Genomic DNA, 16,441 nt, shown 5'->3' on the forward strand with positions numbered 1-16,441 from the left:
GTATGTCCCTTAGTGGCCCCTACACACAGTATTATATCCCCTAGTGGCCCCTGCACACAGTATTATGTCCCTTAGTGGCCCCTACACACAGTATTATATCCCCTAGTGGCCCCTGCACACAGTATTATGTCCCTTAGTGCCCCCTGCACACAGTATTATGTCCCATAGTGGCCCCTGCACACAGTATTATGTCCCATAGTGGCCCCTGCATACAGTATTATGTCCCATAGTGGCCCCTGCACACAGTATTATGTCCCATAGTGGCCCCTGCACACAGTATTATGTCCCTTAGTGGCCCCTGCACACAGTATTATATCCCTTAGTGGTCCCTGCACACAGTATTATATCCCTTAGTGGCCCCTGCACACAGTATTATGTCCCATAGTGGCCCCTGCATACAGTATTATGTCCCCTCAGTACTACATACATGTGGGGGGAATAGTAAGTTATGGATGTAGCAGAGCCGAATGTGTCATGTGATTGTTCTTTATGGGCACTGAGTGGTGTGTGGACTCCTTGTAATATTATCTGGTAGGGCTTGTGATGGAACAAAGTGTTGCGACCCTCTGATCAGGACCCCTGCCCCTATGTAACCTGTGGTCAAATACCTGTACATCTCCTGGGTGACCCAGTTATCATACACCCACAATATGCAAGAATGTATAGAAACCGGGCGGGCCCCATGTACAACACTGAGAGTTCGCAGACCGAGCTCCTGCCAGCGCTTACCTGGCTGTGCCTTCAAGTGCTCCGCGCGGCGCTTCTAAGCATGAACTCCCTCGGGCCCCGTTTCTTCTTGAAAAATAAGTCTCCGCCCCCCAACGTCAGGACGCACGCTGAGGGAGGAGACATTGCGGAAGGTCCTGTCAGGCCTGCGCAGGGTGGAAAGTGAACACCCCGCAAAGGCTAACAAAATAGGTCACTTACCGCCAGTAAGACTGGACCCCCCCCCCTCCCCCCTCCACCGGAGAGGAGGGGTGTTCGAGCTTTCAGAGGTGAAAAAAAATTAAAAAACTTCCAATTGAAATGTCGGGGGCCCTGGGCCCCCTGACATGTCGGGCCCTGTGGCAGCTGTCTCTGCTGCTATAGCGGTAGTTACGCCACTGATTGTATGATTATATACGATTTATATGATTGACTTATTTGTACAATTCTTTTGGGATTTCCATTTTTCCATGTTTTTGTTCCATTATGGAAACGAAAAAACAGATATCTCAGTAGGGAGGGATCTGTCATCACGTTTAGTCCTGTGTCCTTTTAGAGATCAGGATCACACAGGAGACGTCAGATAGTGCAATACTGTCACAATGTTGGACCGCCTATACTGGGGTGTGAACATAGAGAGGAAGGGACCCAGAGATCTGGGGTTTGTCTTAGGCTAGGTTCACATCTGCGCCCCAGAATCTGCTTGAAAAATGCAGAGAGCAAAGTCCCGCAAGCAGGACTTTTCTCTCCACATTTTCGGGCAGAAACCTGGAGGACCCCATTATAGTCTATGGGGTCCGCAGGTTTTCATGTTTAACTGCTTTTTAAGCGGATTGAGTTTTTGGGTCTCCAAATGGACACGAAGACCAGAAACTCCAACACAGGTGTGAACCTCTTCATACAGTTGACCCCTGCCGATCTTTAATTGATGTCGTATCCTAAGGATGGATCATCAATTAATAAGTCCCGGAAAATCATTTTAATGAAAACAAACAGCAGGTAATAATCTGATTGACTAAGGAGCTATTCACACTGTATTTGTGAAAGCCTTTGATGTATGGCACTGCTTGAGATGGCAATCATTTATCTCATTATACAGTAATGTAGAAGACTACATTATACCATACAGTTTTAAATAAGGTACGTTGTGAAACCCGGCTGACCCCACTATAGTCTATGGGGTCTGCGGGTTTCCATGTGTAACTGTTTTTTAAGCGGATAGGGTTTCTGTCTTTCAAGTCCCCAAGAAGGATGGAAACCTGAATGCTAGTGTGAACCTAGCGGAAGCTGCTTCTATCACTTCTTATCAGCTCCTGCCTGCAACACTACATAAACCTTGATCTAAAATATAGATCATTTTAAGTCCCGCTGTCCCTTTTGCTGAAAGGGCTCTATCAGCAAAATGATGCTGTAAGAGCCCCACATATGCGTGAATAGCCTTTAAAAAGGCTATTCAGGCACCGCTAATGTTAATTTAAACCTCCCCCCGTTTTAAAATAAAACCATAAAAACTTATTTGTAAATCATACCTATCGTGCACGGTGGGCGGTCCTCCACGGTCCGACGTCATCTTGCTGTCACTCCTTCCTCTTCTTTCTTCTTCCAGCGACGTCCTCCTGTCCTGGCTCTTCCCCGCCTTCATCTTCTGTTCTTCCTGCGGGTTGTGTTCAAATCCCGCGTGTGCGCAGTAGTGCTCCCTCCGGAGCGCTGCTGCGCACACATCGGCGCCATTTTTGTTGTAGTTCTAAGTACCCCTTAGAACTGCGCGAGCGTACTGCGCACACGCGAACTTCTTCATTCCGGAAGAAAAGAAGATGAAGGTGGGGAAGAGCGAGGACAGGAGGGCGTCGCTGGAAGAAGAAAGAAGAGGAAGGCGTGACAGCAAGATGACGTGGGACCATGGAGGACCACCCAGCGTGCACGCTAAGCTATGATTTACAAATATGTTTTTATGGTTTTATTTTAACGGGGAGGGGGGGATTTAAAATAACACTTGCGATGCCTGAATAGCCTTTTTAAAGGCTATTCATGCATATGTGGGGCTCATACAGTATAATTTTGCTGATAGAGCCCCTTTAAGTTAATTTTTTTTTCTGTTATATTTTTTTTTGTTTTGTTTTTAAATCAATAGATTCACCATTCTAACTCTCACTTTTACGAGTCTGACTAGATAACCAGTGATGCAGATGTCAGCCATACATATCAGCCATGTAGCAGAAGAGGAATGTGGACTAACAACTCATGCGGAAGTTTGTACCGTAGATACAGAAGAGATTTCAGGGTTTTTTGACTCCTTTCCAGTTTCCTGGATTCCTATCATGCATGCAAAGGTATTTCCAATGCATGCATAGGTATTTTGCATTTCTAGGTATTTTGCATTACATATCTACTGTATGTAATGGAGTATACAGGTGAATCATAATGGAGCCCCCACATCATGGTAGTAAGTAGGGTGCGAGATCCTGCTGATTTATATGGCACTCTTTGCTTTGGAGGAGGGTGAACCTGGGGAACTGTTCACAGTTTACTATCAGTATGAATAAATCTGCCTAATGCAGTGGAAAAAATGCTGTGTTTTACAGGACCAGCAAATCTCATCCACACATTGTGGGAAAAAAAGCTGTAGAAAAGCGTTTTTATTTTTTAAAAACTTGGTATCTTAATTTTATTTGCAGAATCGAGAGTGATTTACATATATATTTAATTGGAGGAAGAAAACAATGTGATATTTTTTTATGCAGCAGTCTTTAGCTACATTTCACTACATGGGGCTTTAAAATTAGATTAGGAGTGTAACCAGCAAAGACCAGGCCCCATAGCAAACTTTTGATTGGGATCTGCCAGCGCACACACAGTATAATGTCCCCTTTACTGGATCCCCAGAGTATAAAGGCCATATTACTGCTCCCACATGGTATAATACCTATTTTCTTGGCCATTACAGGGTATAGTGCCCCCTTTACTGGTCCCCAGACGGCATAATGCCCTCTTTACCACCTCCATGGTATAAAGCTCACTTTACCGGCACTCATGCAGTATAACACTCCCTTTACTGCCCTCCATGCAGTGTAATGCCCCCTTTACCAGCCCTCACATGGTTTACCACTCCCCCAACAGTATAAGCCCCCCTTTAGGTACCCACAGGGTATAAAGCTCTGTTTACTGGCCCCCACAAGGTATAACGCCCCCTTTACTGGCTCCCACATGGTATATTGCTTCCCTATTAGACCCCATACAGTTCACTGCCTTCTTTACTGGCCTTCACATAGTAAATGCCCACTTTATTGACCATCCACACAGTATACTGCCCCTTTATAAATATCTCTTTTACTGCCCCCCACAGTTTACCTACCATTTATATAAACCCCTTTAATGGCCCCCCTCACGCAGTAGTCCTTATACAGTTAGGGCCCCCATAGTGACTTTATCTCGCTATTTACTTACTGCTCTTCCCTTCAGTACATTTCCGTTTCCACTTCTCCTTCAGCCTTCATGAAGTTCACTGCGCTGAACTGAATAGAAAAAGCCATATTGTGTAGGATACAAAGGGCCCCCTGAAGAGAAAGTGGAGGCAGAGGTGGCCGTGGAGAGGAGTGGGAACCAGTAAATAGCAGCCATTATCTGCTTGAGTAATCCAGTGGGCAATGGCTGGGCCCGTGAAGGACATGGACCCCGTAGCAGCCATTGTGGTTGTTATGGCAGTAGTTCTCACACTATGTAAAAATGCTAAAATCAGCTGTTTTTTTCTGCAGCTCACCTGCAGATTTCTCTATAGCCCCCATGTGGCTTACAACCTTTATATTGGATTTCTCAATATTTTGCAATACTGGTGATCAGAGTCTCTAGGGTTCAACTTCCGTAGGTGATCTAGAAATATAAGTTAGGCTAAGGCCCGACGTAGGAAAATGCTACTAAAAAAAAGCAGCAGACAAATGCAATGCGTTTCTGATATGTTTTTTTTTTTTCAGCAGTATTTTTTTTGGTGCAGCTCACTACATGGAGCCTTAGGCTAAGTTGAGACAGAGTATTTTGGACCGGAATCTGAGGCGGAGTCCAAAATACGGGGTAGCCACAACTGGATGCCCGTGCAGTGCCCCGGCATCCAGTTGCGGCACTGTGATCCAGATTAGGCCCAAATGAATGGGCCTAGTCGGGAGTGAAGAATGAGCATGTCCATTCTTTTTTCCAGGAACTGGAACAAACAGCTTCTGGAAAAAGAGATGACCGGCTTCCAATTAAATCAATGGGAGCCGTCTTTTTGGTCAGGATTTTGAGGCGAATTCGGTCTCAAAATCCTGACCAAAAAACTCAGTGAGAACTCAGCCTAAATCTCAAGAGCCGTCAAGGCTTCTTCGATGTAAGGACTTTGAATCTATAGCCTAACAGCAGCAATATTTGGCAACTTCAAAAACGTCTTTTTACAGCAAAATTGCATTAATACACATGAAAATGTATAGAATACTTATATCTTGAATTTGTCCTTGAAGTCATGCCCTTTCCCATCCCTTAGTTGACCCTGACAGACACAAGTCCTTGTTCAACTGTGTAACCTATTATTAGGTTATTAGGTTCCTATTACCTTCTGATGTACTATTACAATATCTAATACACCATCACTGAACGCCACCCATTCATAACATAGGACACATTCACTGAGTTTCCACTAAGAGGATGAATATGTCTCTCTAAAATTTATTGCACTATTTACATACACTGCATAATTATTTATAAATGTATATAACTTTATAGATTTCCTAATAAAAGAAACACATCATAGCAGCACACAAGAAAACTAGACATTTTGGTTCCGCATTTTACTTTACATCCTATAACAGGTATCAAAATCAATTCTTCTTCCTTGTGCATTCTATCACTCTGTAAATTTATTAATATTATTACAAAATTTATGATCATTCAGTCTTCAGACCACTTTTATTATTTGGTTGTCAGTCACCCAAAAACAAGTCTATAGCACAATCCAAGCATCATTGTGTGGTGAAGGAGTAAAACATGTATGAGAAATATAAACGCGTATCACATTGAAAGCAATAGGTAAAAAAGCCTCCCATTGATTTCAATGGGGAGCGCGCGTATGCTGGCACCCATTCAAGTCAATGGGATCTGTTTTTTACGCCGCTCGCTCTGAACGAGTTTTACGTTCAGAATGAGTGAGCGTAAACTCCGTGTGCAGGCTCCCTTAGAAACAGCACTACACCTATCAACAGTTTGTGTCTGGTTTATCAGCTCTGCTCCATTGAAGTGAATGAATTGCAACACTACACACAAACAATGGACATAGGTGGCGCTGTTTCTGAAGGAAAGCAGCTATGTTTTTCTAATCCGATATTACACACATTGGGTACCTTGTATAAATGCCAGGAGGTGTAATCAATGAAAGCCTATACACTTTATTTTTAAAGAAGAAAAGTGCATGTTAGGGTTACGTGCAATAGTACTAGTAAAGCAGTACAAGCTCATGTTACTAAAAAAAATGCAGGATTTAGTTTCATTGTAACTAAACAAACTGTCAGACAACTTTTGATTTGTCTGGAGCCCTAGAACAGGTTAACAGGTACATATTTGTTATATACTTTATGAACAAATTTTGGCTCGTTTCTGTGAAACCCTGCATTTTTACACTCTTTTCTTTGTTTCTGCATTGAGATCTGTTTTTGCTTTCCACGTAATGTTGATCCGTGTGCTATCCGTGTACAGTATTTCACAGATAGCATACTGATCCATTCTTTTCTATGGCCCGTACACACGACCATGACAGTCTGGGTCGCATGAGATAGGACAGGTCCTATTCCTGTCCTATTTTGTGTCCCATGCTTCCGTGGATCCTATTCATTTAATAAAAGGAGCCGCGGAAGCACAGCCTGTGCACGGGCGGCATAGTGGGACATTCTCGGGTCCCCCTGTGCAACCTGTGATTTAATTCACGGCAGGCCGGTTGCAGCACGGTCACCTGCAACTGGCCTTACTCAGTGAGAGGCAGAAACAACTCTCAATACAAAAGCAAGAGAAAGAATAAAGAGAAGCAGGATTTCACAGAAAGGATCCAAAATGTGTTACTAAAGTATGTTAAAAAATGTATTAATGACGCAAATACTGCCAGAAACATTTTCCAAAAGTTTAGTTACGTATTAAAGGGTTTATCCACTTTCTAATATTGAATAATCAATATTAGATCTGCTGGGGTCTACCAGGACCCTTTTTGATCAATTGCTCTGGGACAGCAGGTTCCTGGTAATGTTACCATGCCTCATTCAAATTTCTGGGACAGAGCTGCAGTACTTAAAGCCACCACTACACTTTACACAGTAAGTGAGCAGCATGGCTCCCGGCATGTAAACATTATTGGAAGCCATGCTATACCAGAGCAGCTGATCTGCAGGAGTCCCAGGTGTCAGACTATCTCAGATCTAAAATTTATGGCCTCTCCTATCCTAACCAATTCTGATTGGTTAATATGGACATCAACAACGCAGTATATATGAAAGATGGCTTGTGCAGAATGGAAATGGAAGAGTATATGAAGGCGTCGTAACAAAACGCTCAACTTTTAAAATTGTTTGGCACATGGGCCATTTCTATCAGCCATCAATCACTGGTTGTATCATTCGAAGTGGTTTTTAGTGTACACAAACACTAGTGTCCACACGTCATCCGCAATCATGGCTCCGCAAAAGGTCTTGTATGATCCCCTACACTTGAATGTTCTACAATTGTGGTAAAAAATAGTATGTTTCATAATTCGAGCTCTGAGTATATGTCACATAGAAAAGCATGTGTCCTAACTTTGATCCGCAATTGTGCAATCTGTAATTGCGAAAAAAAGGTACAGTCATGTGAAGGGGGTTTGCATAAAGCCTTAGGCCCAGTTCACATCTGCATTCAGGCCATTCCGTTCGCCTATCCACATGAAATATGCGGAGAGAAAATTCCTGAACGCAGCACTTGTCTCTCTGTATTTTTAATGCAGAAACCGAGCAAAACCCACAAGGACCCCATTATGGTTTATGGGGTCCACGGGTTTCCTTAGATTACCACTTTTTTATGCGGATAGGTTTCCATTCTGGTGTCACCAAGCGGACTCCCCAAACGGAAATTTGAATGCAGATATGAACCAATCTGTACTGAAAAGTGCAATGTCACTTATCCTCTGAGATCATTCTGACACATCAGGCACATGGTGTAAATTAGAATTCAGGAGTAAATGAAGTAATAAAGAATGGGAAGATTTCTCACGTTCTGCACTTTAGATTTCAGGTGTCAAAAAGTCATATAAATAGCAATTTTCATCTTTTTGAGTTTATTTCTAGAAAAAAATGTTACCTTTTCTACATTGCTCCTCCACTTCTCATGAGTGGGTGGGAAAGAAGGGGTGATTAGCCCAGTAGTATGTGTCGCTGTTACCTATTACATGTACACGGATCAGTCATTAAACCAAAGAACCCTAGTGACATATAATAAGGCCCACTGGGTTCCTGTAGTTTCTGTCATTTTTACATTACTCACGCACATGACAAATGTGGAGGTGTTGCCCCATTGGTTTAACTTGTGGGCTCCATTGCTAAATATGTAATGGACTATGTGCTATCTATAATACTGGTGTATTCTCCTGTAGGGAGACACTTGGCCCCCCTGAGGCTCTAGGGCCATGTAGCTATTGCTCCTCCCTATAGCTATTCCCCTGGTGTTGCATTCAGATCAAATTTTTGAAGCTGGTTTTGAAAATTAAATCTGTAATCCTTCGTTTGCTCTGGGCAGCGCCCCCTTCAGGACATCTTCATCATTGAGGCCCTCTCTTGTTGTTGGTTATGTACTACAATCTGTAGTCACTGGACTACCTATTGTAAGGGATATATTGATACAGAAAGTGCAAAGCAATGTTTTAATAATATTCAACAACCGGTTGAATTCCAAAATGAACAATCACGACAGGATCAAACCCAAATTTTTTAATGCCAGATATTCAATATTCTATGTCGTCCTAATTTAGCTCTATAGATATAGTTCACAGCACAAATCTTACCAATAGTGGACAACAGTATTATATGAAAGAGCGATTATATTGCGATTATGTACCAAACTGGGACTGCACCTTTAAGATTAAGGGGATATTTCGATGATAGACTTTCCTGACATGTTAGTAAGGAAGGACATATTAGACAGGGTTGAGATGCTGGGACCCGTGCAAATGTGAAGACATGAGCCTTGATGGTCACTGAATGAAGAGATTACCACATATGCCTAAAATTGGCCAAACACCTTAGATGATTGTTGGCTGAACCTGTCAATTGTGGTGTCACCAGTTAATGTGTATGGGGGTCTCCTAACTCTCACTTTGCTTTCTCAGGGCGATAAGCAGAGATGGGAGCAGCTTTATCCCTTTCTCCCTTTCAGGGTACAGGCTTGCTTGGTCAAGGACAGCATACATGTGTTTGTGGGATCAAGTGAGATACCTGTGCTGAAAAATGGATATCTTAGGGGGCGTTCACACTACCGTCGGTGTCCAACAGGTAGTGTCCGCTCAAAATCTGGCATGGACATTAGGAGTGGACACTAGCTGTGTCCGTGACACCTGTCATTTATTTAAATGTGCATCGGGTGCGTTCTTATGCACTCTGTGCCCTTCCTTCCCTGTCCGCATGTAAAGATGTCCGACTTCTCAAGCGGACAGAAAAACCCTACATGTTGGGGTGTCACACAGAGACTATTGGGCTGTTCAGGTGTCTGTTTTTATGCCAGTCTTTTTTAACAGGCCACATAGCCCCATTGAACTCAGTAAAGGCCATTAAAAACTGATTAGTAGTTTTGGTTAAAAAAAAAAAAAAAAGAGACCAAATAAAAAAAAATGTACAATTTTTTTAAAGGGGTATTCCATGAACATGACCATTTATAGATTTGTACACAATTATGTTCATGGTCGTATCCATCGATAACAGACTAAGGGAGCCTGCACACGGAGTTACTCTCCGCTCATTCTGAACGTAAAACTCGTTCAGAATAAGCGCGTAAAAACCAGATCCCATTGATTTCTATGGGTGCCAGCATACGTGCGCTACCCATTGAAATCAATGGGAGGCTTTTTTCCCCTATTGCTTTCAATGTGATAAAGTTATGGGAAAATCCCTTTAATGGTCCATTAAAACCTAATGCAAAATGAATGAGTCTCAGCCATCAAACATGGACAAAAGGACACAAAATTGATACACATCGGCCACTTAAAATGGACTGACTCATCTGTTTTAATGGCCAAGATACAGACATGGTTGTGTGAATAAGGCCTCATGCTGCTTTATTACTGATCCATGTTGTGTATATTCCTTAATACAGCAGGCTAATAGAAGGATATAATGGACCTCTGTGTACTTTTTGTCTTATTTCTCACAGATTTATATGAGATAAATTGAACATGCTTCATCAGGAATGTGTCCCATAGAAGGAGCCCTGAAATGTGACAAGCTTATTACGGACCTGTAGGTAATCCATGTCTTGTTGGTCAGGGTCTATGCATACAACAACGCCATATGCATGGACACTTATAATAAAGATTTTTGGTGGATTTTCTTAGTTGTCACTCAATTCTGATGAAGACCCCAGCTACAAGGCAGCTCACCTATGTTACCCTTCTGTGACTGTCAAGTCTGAAAGATCTATTCTTGGATTACTTCCTTAGTTTTATTGGAAACATTGAAGTCGATGGATTTGATAGTTGCAGACTCCATAGGTGCCTTTGTCTGGGGTCAGTCATTTCTAACAGTATCTCTCATTCCATAATTTTTAATGTATATGCTTGAGATTTCCACCAAGTATAGAAGTGATATTTCAGTTCACAAATGTCTACAAAAACGGTGATTACATAAAATATTGAGGCCCCGGTTTTATTTTATTATAATTTTGAAAAACCCATCAAAATGTTCCCCCAATAAAAAGTAACCTTTAAGATTCTCCTTCATTTCTCTGATGAGAGGCACTATGGATCCCATCACTAAGGGTCCATTCACACGGAATAAACGCGTGCTCATTTTGGCAAAATACATGTGTAAACAATACACGTGTAAAAATAAGACTCACATTGACTTCAATGATATTTTTTACATGTGTATTTTGATGTGTAAAAAAATGTCATTGAAGTCAATGGGAGTCTTTTTTTTACACGTGTATTTTTTACACGTGTACTGTGCCAAAATGAGCGCGCGTTTATTCCGTGTGAATGGACCCTAAGATGACATGACATTAAAGGGGTTGTCTGGGGAATTAAATTTACCTGAACTCATCTGTTGGACTCTTCATGATGGATCTAAGGGTTCTGACCCCTGGTGACATGTTTGGAACCAGCCCTAACCCCTGGGTCGCTCCACTCCTTCCCTCCAATCCTGATCATTTACTATAGTGAGCCAGCCACCATGTCACAGGTACCTGTGAGATCAGGCCTGAAACATAAAGAATCTGCCAATGAAGGTAAATTTAACTTTCTGGACAACCCTTTTAATTATGGCATCATTACTGCCAATTACCGCTGGCAGATATTGCAGCAGTAGTCGGTTAGTATAAGAAAAGTCATTGATTTTCAATGGGGACAGCTAAATCAGTCATTCTTATTGTCAGAAAATCCCGTAAAGGGAACCTGTCACAGAAAATGCTGTTCAATCTGTAGGCAGTGTGTTATAGAGCGGAAGGAGCTGAGTAGTCTGATGTCTTGAAGAGGCTCTGTCACCATGTATGAAAAGCCCAATAATATACTTCACTCTAAGAATTTTGGTGCTTTGTTTATCCAAATCTGTTCAGCCATTCCAAAGATATAAGCCCTTTTAATGTTGCTGTAAATTAGGTATACTAACCAAGTAGGCGGAAACACTGCTGTCTCTCTCGGGGCAGGATCTTTGTGTATTTTATATCATACTCAGTTACTGCCCACTTGGCTAGTATACCTAATATGCATCAAGCTTGAAAGGGCTTATATATTTGGAATGGCTGAATGTATTTGGATAAACAAGACACCAAAAGGCTCAGGGTGACAACACCTATCAGGTGATGTATGCCAATGGGATTTTCAGACCTGGTCACAGGTTCTCTTTAAAGCTAATATTTAAAGGGGTTACGGAAGCTTATCCCCTGTCCACAAGGCAGGGGATAAGTGTCCAATCGTTAGGGTAATGATTGCTGAGTTCCCCAGTGATTTGTAAGATGGAGAACCCAAAGCTCCCCTAAAGCCTCCTTGTGAATGAACCACTAGTGCATTTGCATGACATTATATGGAGCCCGAAGCCCGAAAGAAGTGAATGAAGCGCTGCACTGATCACGCAGGTGTACTGGGGTTCCATTCACAAGGAGACCTTAGGGGGACTTTTGGGACCCCCATCCTCCTGATGACTGGGGGACCCAGTGATTGGGCCTTCAGCGATTGGACACTTATCCCTTGTTTTGTGGGGCCATAAAGACACAACCCCTTTAATTACACTTTTGTTCAAAACTTCATATGTGGGTCTACTTTTAGAGAATGTATGGGACTAATAATTTAATTTATAAATAGAACACCACTACAGTATATAATGTCTTCCTATGCACCACAATAGCACTCCAATAATAAGATTCTGGGCACGTTCTGCGTATTTTGACATTCCTACAAATTATCAGAATACTTTTGCAGTTAATGGTGGGTTTACAATTAAGATTTTAACAGTAGGGAATCACTATTCATTCCCTAATACATTCTTTTAATTCAATCCATAGGTGGAGTATTCCTTTAAATAAAGCTTAACTCCAAATATTGTATGTCCCCATAATCCTCACAGCCATACTCTGGTGAGATATTAACCATGGGGCCCCCTGTAGAAAATCAGGCTATTATAGAGGTCTGTTTAGTGTAATGTATTTCAATATACTAAGGAGAAAATGGACAAAAAAATGACAAATGAGTCTCAAACATCTATAAACAATTTCACATCACACAGGATAATGAAGACAAATAAAAAGAACTCATACTAAAGAAGGTCAAACACATATGTGCAATAGCAATACATGAAGGTTTCATTACATCCCTTTTTCCTCCATATCAGAAATTATTTACACAGATCTATAATAGTTTAAATTATAATATTGATCCATAAATTAAGTGAACAAAACCCAAAATAACAATTAAAAATCATACTAGAAACAAAAAGCAATCAGTGAAAATGGGGTCAAATCTCAGTCTGGTAAAATCCAGTGACGCGTATCGTATATTGAGTTAAAGCAGCTGTATTTTCCCGTATGTACGACCTGAAGTAACACTACTGTCATTTATATTTTATTACAAAGCTCTTCATAGGTCGAACAAGGATTGTAAATTTACAAGCGGCAAATTAAAAAAAAATAGACATTTTTTATGATCTGGAGAACCTCATACAGGAAGCAAGATGGCTATGATATATATATATATATATATATATATATATATATATATATATATACACACTGTCAGACTCGCATGCTGTAACTATGTACATTAAAATTGCAACCTGCTACAATATACAGTAATGTTTTTTTTTTTACTATATTTTTAACTTGTTTAGAGATTTTACATTTAATATATTTTTCCTATATTGCATCAATGATATCAGCACCCATTTAAATTAAATTTTGGTTTTATATCACTTAGATATGGAGATATTAGCACTCTATGTGCCATAAATCACACTATGGTACTTCTATGGAAGAAAACCTCCATAATATGGTGTCCAAAAATACATGCTAGGCCTGCGCCCCATAGATGAACCTTGTCCATGATGCCTAAATACATTTTCTACGACATAAACTATGGAAGTTTAATATGTACCGTATACAGTTGTATTGAAAAGAACAGTCAACTAAGCTTTCCAATACAATTGTCATTGCAGAACCCCCACGGATTTCACTTAAATATATGCCATTAAGGGACACCCTTTTGACATATATATGTCCATTTTAAATCTATTTATACGTTGGGAAGTGCCAACAATACCATGCAAATTTATTGGGGAAAACTTATAAAATTCTATTAAACACATTTCCCAAATTTTTAAAAGTAAACAGCCTTACATACTTGGGATGTATTATTGAAGCAATATTCTATCTACTGTTATTGTACTAATTAAATATTAACTTTTTTAAGGCACCCCTCCAAAAATATTTTAAAAATCCTATAAAATCATTTTCATTGAACTAGAAATTCTTAAATTTTACTTTAATTATAATCTTTAGGTTACAAAACTAATCTATTTTACTGCAACTGAAAATACCTTGGTAATATGACATCCCATACTGCGATGATTCAGACTAGAGCCATATGGATGTACAGTCATATGGCTTTCTGCAGGAAGCCCTAGTAAAAACATGTTGGTAGAATTTGGAAGATTTTGATAAACACACACATTAGTTCTGTGTTCTATATGGACTGTTTCTCTGTTGCCGTCACGGTAAGTGATATTAAGGATATCCAGTAGCCACTTATCTTGTCCAATACTTTAAAACAAGAGTATATTGTCAGGGGAGTTGATGGAGTTACTATATTATGTCTATAGGGTTGCAGCAAATTTTCTCTAGTTTCTGTCATGGCATTAAAAACAAATATAAACCTGGTTTCCCATAAATACAGTATTAAGGATATGTTTCTGTACAGAATCTGAATGGCAATTATAATGCTATGATCACATTTACGCCAAAGTCTCCATTGTAGACTCCATTGCAAAATCCGCCTGAAAATCAGCGAAGGAAACAATCCTGCATGGAGGACTTTTCCTCTGCCGATTTCAGTTTTAACATGATGGACACCTGATAGAGCCCATTATGTCCAACTCTCCATTGTTCTGGGCCTTCAATGGACCAGAGCAACAGAGAGGCTGCACTAGTGTGAATGTATGAGGCAGGGCTGAACAGGCCCCTGTTACTATTGTATGGGACCAATGGCTTACCTGTATTTATCAGATCACCTCTTCTGACCTCTAAAAAATCCCGGATGGTAACAGGACATTTGTGAATTTTCATTGACTATCAATATTTTTTACTTTATATTTATTATCATATAACCCTTTTTTAATGTCTCTTAGTAACACTCCTAGCTAATTCAGGCATGTCCCAGCATATATGGGACGTGTCTTACAAAAAAACACTCTGCCCAAAAGTGGGGGAACCTGTCCAGTTTGGGTGTGTTCCTGCTTGGGGTTGGACTTAAACATCCCTATTTTACCAACCTAAATGTCATGGATATTGAATTGTGTTGATGTAATAAAAAGGCCGCCAGGATCATGAGTAATAAAGATATAATTTGGATAATTTGATTACTTTTTCAATAGTATTCCTGATATTTCTAATACTGCTGCTTTAACTCATAGTTATTTACATGCAAAAAGATGTTAACACCTTTGTGGACAAAATAATGTACAAAGCCACACAGACAAGTCTAAGGGTGAATATAGACGTGCAACATTTTCAATTAATAGTGATTAATGGCCTTTCTGCACCATAGATGGATCATACCAATGTCATGTGACCCATGGAGCTGTATCAAATGACTACACATGATAATTAGTATTAGGTGTCACCTAAATCCTCTCCTTTCTTCCCATATGTCCCTGCATTGGTAACACTGTGGTTGCTGTGTTGCTGGTGTAACAAAAGGGAAGAGGGGCGCACTTCAGATACATTTTAAAGTATAACTAAACTTTCAAACAACTTTTGATTTTTTTGGCAGTATTTGTGTCATTATTAAATGTTATATACTTTTGGTTCCTTTCTGTGAAATCCTGCTCTTCTTTATTCTTCCTGTTTGTTGAGATCTGAAATCTGTATACTACTTTTCAGTAGTTGCGCCATTGGATCGACTCATGAGACTGGTGGAGGTATCACTTCTAAGATAGATTTTGGACATAGTAAAACCTAGAGTGTTTCTTAATTTAAAATGGTGTCATATGAAAGAGGAGGCTCTCAGCTTTCATATGACACCAAGACCATATTAGCCAGTGAAAATGAAATGTAAAGATTGAGAGTCCTCAGTAGTTCATACCTTTTTTAATGGCTAACAAAAATGATGACAGATTGCAAGCTTTCGAGACTACTCAGGCCTGATGAAGAGTCCTGAGTAGTCTCGAAAGCTTGCAATCTGTCATCATTTTTGTTAGCCATTAAAAAAAGATATCAACTACTGAAGACTCTCAATCTTTACATACCAAGACTGCAGTACTACCTATATTATTTCCATCAGTTTATTTTCACAAAGTCTGGATTGGGAGTAGTTGCTGCTGCATATAAATGTGCCACTCCCGACCGTACTTTCGACTAGTAATTCCCCTGGAAATTAAGTATCTTCTTTCATAGGACACCAGATCCACTGTTGTAGGTTTCATAATGCCAGCTATAACCATTTGAAGTGACCCCTCACATTCTCAGTTACACAAAAGCTCACCTACCCATAAACTTAATGAAAAGTAGTATACAGATTTCAAACCTCAATAGAGAAAGCTGTTAAAATTTATCAATAAAGTATATTACAAAATGTATGAATGACACAAATGCTGCCAGAAAAGCTGTTCAAGATTTAGCTACGCCTTAAGTAACATTTAGAAACATTGTCGCCTGATCCCTATGTCATATGTTTCAATTCAAGAAAAAGGTGAATAACGTAAAACAGCTTAGCTTATTGACTTCAAATAATGGAAGTATACCACACAAAGCAGCTTTCGTGCATGGGGTGACTGGGATAAGATAAATG

Source organism: Leptodactylus fuscus, chromosome 3 (genome assembly GCF_031893055.1).
Source record: "Leptodactylus fuscus isolate aLepFus1 chromosome 3, aLepFus1.hap2, whole genome shotgun sequence".
Taxonomy (NCBI): Eukaryota; Metazoa; Chordata; class Amphibia; order Anura; family Leptodactylidae; genus Leptodactylus; species Leptodactylus fuscus.